General features: G+C 39.5%; 1 protein-coding gene across 2 annotated transcripts in view; it reads right to left on the reverse strand.

Annotated features, from left to right (window-relative positions):
- The window catches only part of NELL1 (neural EGFL like 1), an 833,778-nt gene that overhangs the window by 368,674 nt on the left and 452,228 nt on the right, over positions 1 to 12,876 (reverse strand). The gene's annotated exons all lie outside the window — the stretch shown is intronic.

Below are 12,876 nucleotides of genomic sequence, written 5' to 3' on the forward strand. Positions count from 1 at the left end.
CATGGTACTGGCACAAAAACAGACACATAGATCAATGGAACAGAATAGAGAGCCCAGAAATAGACCCTCAAATCTATGGTCAACTAATCTTCGACAAAGCAGGAAAGAATGTCCAATGGAAAAAAGACAGCCTTTTCAATAAATGGTGCTGGGAAAATTGGACAGCCACATGCAGAAAAATGAAATTGGACCATTCCCTTACACCACACACAAAAATAGACTCAAAATGGATGAAGGACCTCAATGTACGAAAGGAATCCATCAAAATCCTTGAGGAGAACACGGGCAGCAACCTCTTCGACCTCTGCCGCAGCAATATCTTCCTAGGAACAACGCAAAAGGCAAGGGAAGCAAGGGAAAAAATGAACTACTGGGATTTCATCAAGATCAAAAGCTTTTGCACAGCAAAGGAAACAGTTAACAAAATCAAAAGACAACTGACAGAATGGGAGAAGATATTTGCAAACGACATATCAGATAAAGGACTAGTGTCCAGAATCTATAAAGAACTTAGCAAACTCAACACCCAAAGAACAAATAATCCAATCAAGAAATGGGCAGAGGACATGAACAGACATTTCTGCAAAGAAGACATCCAGATGGCCAACAGACACATGAAAAAGTGCTCCATATCACTCGGCATCAGGGAAATACAAATCAAAACCACAATGCGATATCACCTCACACCAGTCAGAATGGCTAAAATCAACAAGTCAGGAAATGACAGATGCTGGCGAGGATGCGGAGAAAGGGGAACCCTCCTACACTGTTGGTGGGAATGCAAGCTGGTGCAGCCACTCTGGAAAACAGCATGGAGGTTCCTCAAAATGTTGAAAATAGAACTGCCCTATGACCCAGCAATTGCACTATTGGGTATTTACCCTAAAGATACAAATGTAGTGATCCAAAGGGGCACATGCACCCGAATGTTTATAGCAGCAATGTCCACAATAGCCAAACTATGGAAAGAACCTAGATGTCCATCAACAGATGAATGGATCAAGAAGATGTGGTATATATACACAATGGAATACTATGCAGCCATCAAAAGAAATGAAATCTTGCCATTTGCAACAACATGGATGGAACTAGAGCGTATCATGCTTAGCGAAATAAGTCAAGCAGAGAAAGACAACTATCATATGATCTCCCTGATATGAGGAAGTGGTGATGCAACATGGAGGTTTAAGTGGGTAGAAGAAGAATAAATGAAACAAGATGGGATTGGGAGGGAGACAAACCATAAGTGACTCTTAATCTCACAAAACAAACTGAGGGTTGCCGGGGGGAGGGGGTTTGGGAGAAGGGAGTGGGATTATGGACATTGGGGAGGGTATGTGCTTTGGTGAGTGCTGTGAAGTGTGTAAACCTGGTGATTCACAGACCTGTACCCCTGGGGATAAAAATATATGTTTATAAAAAAATAAAAAAATTTAAAAAAAAAAAAAAAAAAAAAAAAAAACCATATGATCATTTCAAAAGATGAAGAAAAAGAATTTGACAGAGTACAATATCCATTTGTGATTAACCCTCAACAAAGAAGGTTTAGAGGGACCACACCTCTCAAAATAATAAAGTGCTTATATGAAAAACCCACAGTGAACATCTCAACCAATGCCAAAAATAAAAAATAAAAAAATAAAAAAAACTGAGCGCATTCCTGCCTAAGATCAGGAACAAAAAAGAATACCCATTATCTCCACTTTTATTCAACATAGTACTGGAAATCCCAGCCACAGCAACTGAGAAGAAAGAGAAATAAAAGGCAGCTAAATTGGTAAGAAAGAAGTAAAACTTTCACTATTTGCTGATGACATGATACTGTATATAGAAAATAGACTCCACCACATAAATTACTAGAACTGATCAATGACTTCAGTAAAATCACAGGATACAAAATCAATGTATAGCAATCTGTTTTCCTACTATACATTAATAATAAAGTAGAAGAGAAATTAATAAAGTAACACCATTTACAAATGTACCAAAATAACACCAAAGAACAAACTTAAGGAGGTGAAAGATTGGTCCTCTGAAAACTATAAAATACTGATAAAAGAAATTGAGGAAGACATAAATATGGAAATAAATCTCATGCTCATTGATTAGAAGAACAAATATTGTTAAAATGTCCATACTTTTCAAAGCAATCTACAGACTTAATGTAATTTCTATCAAAATACCGACAGCAGGGGTACCTGGGTGGCTCAGTGGATTAAGCCTTGACCTTTGGCTGAGATCATGATCTCAGGGTCCTGGGATGGAGCCCCACACCAGGCTCTCTGCTCAGCGGGGAGCCTGCTTCCCCCTCTCTTTCTGCCTGCCTCTCTGCCTACTTGCAATCTCTCTCTCTCTGTCAAATAAATAAAATCTTTAAAAAAAATAGCATTTTTCACAGAATTGGAACAAACCATCTTAAAATTTGTACAGAACTGCAAAAGATCCTGAATAGCCAAAGCTATCTTGAAAAAAAGAACAAAACTGGAGGTATCAAAATCCTAGATATAAACATACACTACAAGGCTATCATAATGAAAACAGTATGGTGCTGGCACAAAAATAATCACACAGATCAACAGAACAGTATAGAGAGCCCAGAAATAAACCAGCAATTATATGGTCGATTAATCCTTGAGAAAGGAGGCAAGAATATGCAATGGGAAAAAAACAGTCTCTTCAACTAATGGTGCTGGAAAAACTGGGCAGCCACATGCAAAAGAATGAAATTGGATCACTTTCCCACACCATATGCAAACCCCCCCCCAAAAAAACAAAAACACTCCAAATGAATTAAGGACCCAAATGTGATACCTGAAACTATAAAATTCCTAGAAGACAGCACAAGTAGTAATTTCTTTTACATTGGCCATAGCAGTATCTTTCTAGTTATGTTTCCTGAGGCAAGGGAAATAAAAGCAAAAATAAAGTATTGGAATTATATCAAAGTAAAAAGCTTCTGCATAGCAAAAGAAATAATCACCAAAACTAAAGACAACTTACTGAATGGGAGAGGATATTTGCAAATGACATATACTGATAAAGGGTTAGTATCCAAAGTACATAAAAAACTTACACAACTTCAACACCAAAAATAATAATCATCCAATTAAGAAATGGGCAGAAGACATGAACAGACACTTCTCTAAAGACATAGAGATGGCCAACAGACACAGGCAAAGAAGTTCAACACCACTCATTATCAGGGAAATGCAAGTCAAAGCCATAATGAGGTATTACTTCACACCTGTCAGAATGGTTCAACTCAGAAGCACAAGAAACAGGTGTTGGTGAGGATGTGGAGAAAAAAGCAACCTTTGTGCACTGTTACTGGGAATGTAAACTGGTGCAGCCACTGCAGTAAAGAGTATGGAGGTTCCTCAAAAGTTAAAAACTTGTGATCTAGTTAAAAACATATGATCTAGTGATTCTACTACTGGTATTTACCCAAAGAATATGAAAACACTAATTTGAAAATATATATACACCCCCATGTTTGTTTACTGCAGCATTATTTAAAATAGCCAGATTACAGATGCAGCCCAAGTGTTCACCAAAAGATGAAGAGAAAAAGAATGGGTGGGGTGTGTGCATGTATACATATATTTATGTATACATGTGTGTACATGTGTGTATATATATATAATGGAATATTAGTCATAAGGAATGAAATCTGCCATTTGCAACATGGGTAGATATAGACAGTATAATGCTAAGGGGAGTAAGGCAGTCAATGAAAGACAAATACCATATGATTTTAGTACTATATTTAATTTAAGAAACATCCCAAAGGAAGAAAGAAAGAGACAAACCAAGAAACAGACTTAACTATAGAGAACAAACTGATGGTTACCAGAGGGGTGGTGGGTGGTGGGAATGGGTGAAATAGGTGATGGGGATTAAGGAGTGCACTTATCATGATGAGCATTGAGTAATGTATAGAATTACTGAATCACTATATTGTATACCTGAAGCAGGGTTTGAATCTCAGCTCCTCTAATTAGTGATTGTATGAGGTTAGATGGGAAGTTAGTTCAACTTTCTGTATTCTCGTCTATTACCTTGGGATAATGGTAGTACCCAATTTGTAAGGCTGATGTGGGAATTACATGAGTCAATATATGTAAAGTATTAGAATGCCTGACCCATAAAATGACTATTTAAAATGTAGCAACTTGGGGCACCTGGGTGGCTCAATCGGGTAAGGGCCTAACTCTTGAGCTCAGATCTTGATCTCAGGGTCTTGAGTTCAAGTTCTGCATTGGGCTCCCTGCTTCTCCCTCTCCCACTCCCCCTGCTTGTGTTCCCTCTTTCACTGTGTCTCTCTCTGTCAAATACATAAATAAAATCTTAAAAAAAAAAAAAACAGCTACTACTCTTACAGGATGAACCACACACACTCAGAAACCAGCCTCTCCCTATTGGTTCCCTACTACTGGAAAGAAATAATGATAATTTAAGGTGTTATATTTTCTATTATTTAAATGAAAATCTGGGGTTTTTGCAATTTGCCTGTGGTCCAGACAGAAAAGAGCACACATGTAAACCTGCTGCAATGTAGAAGAAACAAAGGAGCAAATGTCAACAAAATTAAGTGGAGGCATTTTCTAAATTGCATTCAGAAACATTCTAAAAATTCAACATTCTAAAAATTCAAATTTCTTAGAGTATGTAGGTCAGAGATGGGAGAAGAAGAGGTGTAATTCCCCAGCTGTTTCCTGAAATCAGTATGTACTGCTACTGTGACATAGGGACAAAGAAGGAGCTCCAGAGTCAGAATTGGGTTTCAAATCCAAGTTACTAATGCCTCAAGCCTCAGATTCCTCAGAGTCCCAAAGCTCTGGTACTTAACATCCATTCAACTACCCGCTACTTGTCTCCTTTCAATAAATATTCCCTGAATTAAGTTACTTGCCTAGTTTCACCTTCTGCTATTTGCTCTGCTTTCCTCGATAAATGCAATATAAAATTACTGCTCGGGGCACCTCGGTGGCTCAGTTGTTAAGCAAGCATCTGCCTTTGGCTCAGGTCATGTTCCCAGGGTCCTGGGATGGAGACACACATGGGGATCCCTGCTCAGTGGGAAGCCTGCTTCTCTCCCTCTCACACACCCCTACCCCCCGCTTGTGATCACTCTCTGGCTGTCTCTCCCTATGTCAAATAAATAAATAAAATCTTTAAAAAAAATACTAAAAATTATTGCTCATTCCCCCCCATCAGGCAACTGAAAGCCAGTACAATCTCAGTGATGACTCACAAATTAGGTTTAAAAGGTCTAAAATTGGTCCAGCTCCTGTGATGTTACTGTGGAGCAAGATTCAGCTTAGCAAAGATTTGCGGACTTTAAGGGGGAAGTACAGGCCCTAGGTGCATCCCATCTTTCCAAGAAGCTCCTTGACAGGGTGATTACTTTGCCTAACAACAAAATGGGGAGATAAGACAGGGTTGGGATTTGGGATTTACTTGGAAAGTGCAGTTTTCTAAGCAGAAGACATTTTATGAAATAAAGGTGTTCAATTATTGGGGGACACCCCAGAAGAGGGATTCTTTAAATAAAGAGCTAGAAACTTAGGCAAAGGATTACCATGGGGCTTCCAGATGATCTGACCAACACAATGTTGCCTAAGCCTTGGCCCAGAGAATGGATGGGAAATAGACCAAAGACAAATAGAAGGGAAGGCAGAAATCACAACCCAAGAGCTTCCGAAACAAAATTCAGAGACAGAACTGGGCTAATGTGTAAGCTGATCAACCAGAGGAGGAACAAAAATACCTCTTCTAAATTGAAGCCTAGACAGCTTCCAGCTGTAAATAAATAGAAATGGATGATTTATTTCTACATTATTTGCCAACTCATTTCTCTTCCACAGAAAGAAAAATTGTCTGCTTTTGATCTTAGAGTATTTTCTGAGAGGACAAAAGAATCTCTATGTAGATTCTCTGATGAGAACCAGGAAGAGCAGCGCAGCAAACAGAAGCGGCACGAATTAGTAACTCTAGATTAGAACATATTTCAGCCATCTAAAAATTTGTTTTCCAATTAACACTCTCTTATTTGCATAACAAAAAGGAAGCGGCTGCTATAAACTCAGCTTTGGAAGCAACCACAGAGTTGTTTTTCTTCCAGATGACAGGATACAAACCAGAGATTATGTAATACAGGTTAATTTAATGCTATAAAAAAAGGAAAATGATGTTGGCCAAAGCCCACGTACATACCACTGTCTCCTAATCATTTGTCTGCCTCGGGGCAAAATATGGCCCTTCAGCTAAACTCAGCTCTCCATTCAGCTACCTCTTCTTGTGAATAAAGTTTTATTGGAACACAACTATACTCATTTGCTTATATATACACTCTGGTGGTTGCTTTCCTGCAGCTACCATGCCAGACTGGAGTAGTCACTGCCTAGAGAGCCTAAAATATTTACCAGGTGGCTCCTCCCAGAAAATGCCTTTTCAGTCTTATCCTAAATTGCTGTACAGATACTTCCCATATTTCAGTTGTGAAGGGAGAAGGGATAAAACTTCTTCTAAGTCAAATGACATGAAAAGTGTGGCTAAAGGAAGCACATAAAACGCTACTCGCTGAGTCTCCTCTTTAAGTCAAATTCTAGTGTAGTTACATTGGGTCTAGGAATTTGGTGGATGATAACTACAGCCACTATTAAGTATACACTACTGAAGCCAGAAACAATTTGGTCCTAGAAACCTAAATAAAGAATTTAATGTTGTTTAAAAAAAAAACAAAAAACTGTGTAACTGTCATCATTCCACATACTGCAAACAGACATTGAATTCACACACAAAGTGGGTTTTTCTGTACATCTCACCTGTAAGTACGAACTGTAGTATCCCTCACCGAAAGAAACCCCTAGAAAGATTCCTACCTTCTTACTATCCAACACTGATTCACAAACTTGAATAATTTCTCAGTATCTTAAGGCAGGATGGTAAGAGTCTTTTAATCATTTTCTATTGTTTATTTTCAAAAAACAAAAACAAACAAACACACAAAAACTCGGGGAAGAAGAGAAAACTGGAAGATGGTGAAAACAAGCTCGGTCTTTTAAACTGGTTTCCTTTTTTAGGAGATGTTGGTCAAAAGACTTTGTTGTTTATATAGAAGAGACCCTTAATAGTTCTACATTTAACTTGAAAATTTCGACAATTACTCAAACTGTCTTCTTCCATCCCTCTACAAAAAACAAAACAAAGCTAGAAAATAATACACTGACCAAAACTGAGCACCCTTTCAAGATTATATTCTACTCTACGAAATAGAGACAGATAATGTAAGAAAACTAAACTATGAAATATTCACACTGCATAAGTTTCACTAGAGAAATATGAATACATATTAAGTGTGCCAAATATTAAACTTTCACCAAAATATATGTGAGACTTGGAAGCTGATGAGAATAATCCAAAATTGCCAAACGTTCAAAATATAAAGCTGTCAATTTCAAGAAAGTCTTAAAATCAGTTAGATTTAAAGCATAAATCCCAAGAGCCTCATTCTGGTTCTACCTTCTCAATGTTGATGGAACAAGAAGGAATTAGTAGCAGGTGCCTGCGTATAGGCAAGGAGGGGGGGAACTGAGAAAGTTTCCGTAAAAACCGAGCTGAAGAAGGAAACAGCCAGGAGGGGGGGAAGAAAGCTAAATTGTAAAACATGAATGCCAAAGAGAGAACAAATGATAAAAACATTCATTGACAGAAGATACATTTTACATTTAGTAACAGCATATTTGTAAACATGCGAACACAGAAAAACCAAAAACAGATGAATAAGGGTGAGAAGTAGAGTTTAAGGATCACTGGCAGAGCACACAGCAGAATCGGCTGTGTAGGAGGCAGCTCAGAGGAAGTGATAGGTAAGAAACAGCAGCTGGGTTATTGCAACCGAACTGAGAAATTCAGGAGATGGATGGGTATCAAATTCACTTTTTGGAAGTCTTCTTGACACCGCTCGCATGGTCAAGTAACTACCCTGGAAATCAGTTACTCATGTTAAATCTAACATTACAGACTTCCAGGTCTTTCATCTATACCCATTCATGCAACACTTACTTATTAAACATCTATTGTGACTTATAGAGCACTTATTATTTACCATTAGCCATAATGGATAGGCACCGTCATTCTAGTTTTATAGCCCATGACCACCACGTGCTGACGTCTATCAAAGATCGCATTAATGTTCCCAATTCCTCATACCTCTCTGTATCTAACATCCTTCGTCAGGTAATTCTTCAGTTCCTCTTGCTAAGGGAAAAGTGCATTTCCTTGCCCTTTTATTTTGTTCTCTCCTGTGTCAATCACTTTGGCCAGCGGATGTTAGCTGATAGGATATATGCAGAGGCTTAAAATGTGTGTTTAAAACATATGTTTCTGCTTGCCTTGCACTTTCCTCTGCCATACTAGGAGCATGCCTCTCTCAATTGCTGCCCCAAGGTTGAGAGACCCATGAAGGAGACACACACTGGCAGACCCACATTAGGAAGCAAAGCCACTCCAGCCAACCCACAGGTCCCTGGGAATAAATGATCATTTTTTTAAATTCACGGAGTTTTGACTTGTTTTGTGATAGACAAATATTGTGGCAGTAGCTAACTAGAGCATAATCCAAACACTCCCCTTCATTCGGCTTTAAAATCTTTCAAATACGTTATTTCCTCTACATCTGTACTTCTGCTGGTCTCCTGCCTAAAATATCCTTTACCACTTTCATGTTCAAAACATTTTCTGTTTTCAGGACCTAGCTCTAGCACAACTCTTCCAGGGAGAGGTCCTCCAGGATTGATGTGATGGTAACATACAAGACTATCACTATACCTCTATGCTACTTGAAGGCTAGACCCCAGACAGTAATTGTTCAATAAACCAGCGGTTTTCAGTCTGAAAGATGCTGGGTACTTTGAAAAGAGTGCACAGGTACCTGTGACATGATGCCCTTTTCCTGATCGTTGCCCAACCACAGCACAACTCCTCAGCGTTTCAACAATCAGAATCGTTCATAATGTTACCTCTGAGAGCTACCACAGGCTATCTTCCAATTTTTGCCTCACAAACATAAAAGCCTCTTCTATCATTTACTTAATATTTTCCTTTAAATGGATTTTCTTTCTTTTTTCTCCCTAACTAAATGTACTAATAGAGAAATTTTAGAATTAATAAAAGGTCATTTGTCATAATGTTCTCTACGGTAATTCTATTAATGAGTGCCGTAGCAAAGTGCCTTGAAAAATGATCAGATGTACCACTTATACAATCTTCCTCAGAATGAGGAGGGGAAGGGGGCAGTGCTCTCAGCAATTCCATAATTTCATATGCTCAACTAGATTGCAAACTTCTTGAGAATGAGGATCAAATATCTTTAAATACTTGGTAATCGGTGGCCTAAGACATGGCCAACAAAATAGCAGAACTGTGAAATAAAGGAAATCCTTATTAGAGAAGTAGGACCACGATAAAACAGTAGCACTTCCTGTACCAGGTCACTGGTTTTTAAATGGTTACTCCTCTTAGTGTCTAAGAACACAATGTGACCAGATAACATGTTATTATTCCTTCAACCTGGAGTCCATTAACATGGCTTTGGGTGAATAAGGGTCAGGATGGGAGAAGAAGAAAAGTAAGTACTCTGATATATTATGCACGCTTTATAATGAAATGGGTATGGGCTTCAAAGAAGGGAGATTTGGATCTGAATGCCAATTTCTGTGATTCATCATTTGAGTGACCTTGGATAAATCCATGACCTCTACAGATTTGCTTCTGGGTCCCCAAAACAGAGACAGTGGTACCTGTTTCATAGTGTGGTGGTCAAATTAACATCAGAGGTAAAATCACAGCAGAGAGTCAGACTCATACTCAATGAATATCCATATAGCCTCTGTCTACCTACCTTATGAAAGGCAAAGGATGAAGGGATTCTCGGGGCCACATAGTCAGAAGTTCTCAGATAGGACTGAGACACCAGAAGTTGTGCACTGAGTAAGAGTTAATGAGGGTTTCATGAAAGGAAATCAAATATGAGAAGCATATGCCTTTGTGCTTCCCACACTGTGGGCACCAAAACCACTACAAAGTCCTTGGTGCAAGTCATTTTCAAAGTATAAAGAATTTGCATCAAAAACATGAGGGAATCTTTAAGATGTAGATTCCAGGGTCCCATCTACAGTCTATGAAATCAAAGCCTCTGGGGTGGACACTCCCAAATGAGCATTTGCAAGAAGTTCTCTGCACCAGGTTATGAAATGGGTGATTGCCATTGTGACCTTTAACAGAACTCTTAAGGAATCTAGAGGCTTTGCCAAAGGTAATGTCTCTTGGCTTTGGGTGAAAGGTGGTATCAGGCAAGCCTGTCCCCTACAAGGGGTCTCGTACTACATCTTGCATCAGTGACCCTGCCACTAGGGGAAAAACACATTTAGACATTAAGGCCACGGAAAGGGAGTCTTGTAAGCTTGGCCGCTGACACTGCCAGCTTAGTGCCAAACATGAGGTAAATTCAAGTTTATTCTCACCCAGGGGCTCATTATGCCTGGATTTACTGTTGAGACTTCTCAATCCTGGGAATTTCTCACTCCTACTGCCTCTCTTTACTGGGGTTTTTAAACCCAGGCAGAAACACGGGAGTCTGAAAAGATCCACCTTATCAGAAATTCACACTGGTGCTGCTGACTGAACTGTGGATGGATGACAACACAGGAGGGCGCGCGCTTGCTCCGCGCCTACTGGATGGGACGCAGATGTAGGCAGGCAAAGCGCAAAAGGACGCCAGGCTCACCTCCTTCCCTCTTCTAAAGAATCCTTCATTTTTCCTCAGTTTCACGAGGTATTTTCAGTGGAATCAACTTTAAAGGCCTCAAAATGCTATCAAGACCACTCCAATTCAACAGCAATTACTAAACGGTTCAAGCCTACTTGCAGGACACTCAACAGGAAGCTGTCACACAATAACAAACCCCAGGTGGGCTCACAGACAGCTTTTCAGAGTCCCCCTGTGGTTTACAAATATAACTGCTGTCTCATTCCCAGCATCCCCCATGAGGAAAGCAAAGAGACTCTTGAGACAAGCATCTCCTTGATCACCACAATCCTGGTCTTGAAAATGATCTCACCTCTCCTCATGGGAGAAACAAATTTTACTTCAATGAAACAACTTAAAATTAAGAGAAGGAAGGAAGGAAGGAAGGAGAGAGAGAGAGAGAGAAAGAAAGAAAGAAAGGAAAGGAAAGGTAAGGTAAGGTATTGGAACTCTGAACTTGATGGTGCAGAAAGTTCCCAGAGACCAGCAAAACTTCATGACCTCTCCACTTAGGGAGCACTTATAATGTGGCTGGCACAGTGTACTAAGTTGCTTTATGTGCATTAACTTGTTTAATCCTCACAGCCACCATGAAAAAGAGCAAGAAAGCTTCAAGACTACCCTCTACTCCCTTTGAATGCAAATAAGGAGGCCTGCAATAAGCAGGAAGGAAACACTAGGGTAATTCTAATGGGGAATGGAGGGTTCTTTAGCAGCAAAGATCTAGAAGCTGGCGTAAATACGGTAGGATGAGGTTAAGATGTAGAAATAGAATGGAAGCCATGCAGGAAAACCATCAGGTTAGATGGGCACAGAGGATCAGTTGACTAAAGATCTCGAACACCAAGCTCGTAAGTCAGAACTAGACCGCACAAAGCCTAAGTTTTTCCATTGGCTGGGCCAGCAGTCATCGCCAGGAAGAGAGCCCTGCACACTAGGTTTTAATATTTAAATGTGTCCGAGGACAAAAATGCCACTGAAGAACTACATGACAACATCCTTGTCATAGTGATCTGAAGCTTCTTCCACAACATAGTTTCAGAGCAGTTCTCATGTCACCAGTTCGTCTGTGGAGAAGCTAAATGGAGAAAGATTGATTTCTATCTAGCAACCCATTTTTCACCTTAAAGAGGAGAAACACATAACTTTAAAACCTGCGCTGTCACACATTATTTCAGGAGATTACTTCTGAATTCTAAATTGGCCCAATTAAGGATATTTTCTACCTGATTAAAATTCATCATGAATTTGAACAGGAAATATTTACAGTGATTAAGTATGCTTTGCCAAAAATCTCTTCTCATATCTCATTGTATCAGGATATAACATATGTGCATTCACAATAAAATTGAGCTCGAACACGGACTCTCCAGTTAGAGAAAAAGAGAGCGCAAACATGAAATTGAAGAGTGGTTAGAAATGAAAAATCCAGCCAAGCAGAAAGGCCCAGAAACCAAACAAATAACAAGATGTCATCTACAGGTACTAATGGGGCTACAAGCTCACAAAGCCACCCAGAATGTAGAACTGACCAGAAAAAGCTCAGGAAATAGGATAGTTCTTTTAAAAATGAAAGAAAGCCAGGGTAATCCTGCCTCCAATTTTAGACAGCAACTCCATAACTTGAATTTCTTGCAAAATACTCCACTTGTAGCCTGAAACAGGATTTTCAGGCATGGGGCCAGCATGTGTTGGTCCCAGGATGTCCCGTTTGTGTGGGAGACAAGTAGCAAGTGATTTGCAGCTACTCATAGTTCAGGTACAGAAGTTTAAAAGGATTTACTCCTTGAATGTCAATAAAAATGGATTCAAGTTGGTCCTAATTATAAGTTCCCCCTCATTCACCTGCCTTTCAGTTCTGGAGAGGGAGGGGAAGAAGTGGAGCTAGATGACAGGGATTAATTACACTTAACCTGCTGTCTTTCCTATCTACTCTGCAGCCCATATTGAGAAATCATAAATGATGTGGGGTTATAGCTAATCTCCGCACACCCAGGGAATTTATTCATGCGAACTGTAGCACAAAAAAATGACTAAGAACAGCAGGTCTCAAGCAGTCTCCCAAT

This window comes from Mustela nigripes, chromosome 1 (assembly GCF_022355385.1).
Source record: "Mustela nigripes isolate SB6536 chromosome 1, MUSNIG.SB6536, whole genome shotgun sequence".
Taxonomy (NCBI): domain Eukaryota; kingdom Metazoa; phylum Chordata; class Mammalia; order Carnivora; family Mustelidae; genus Mustela; species Mustela nigripes.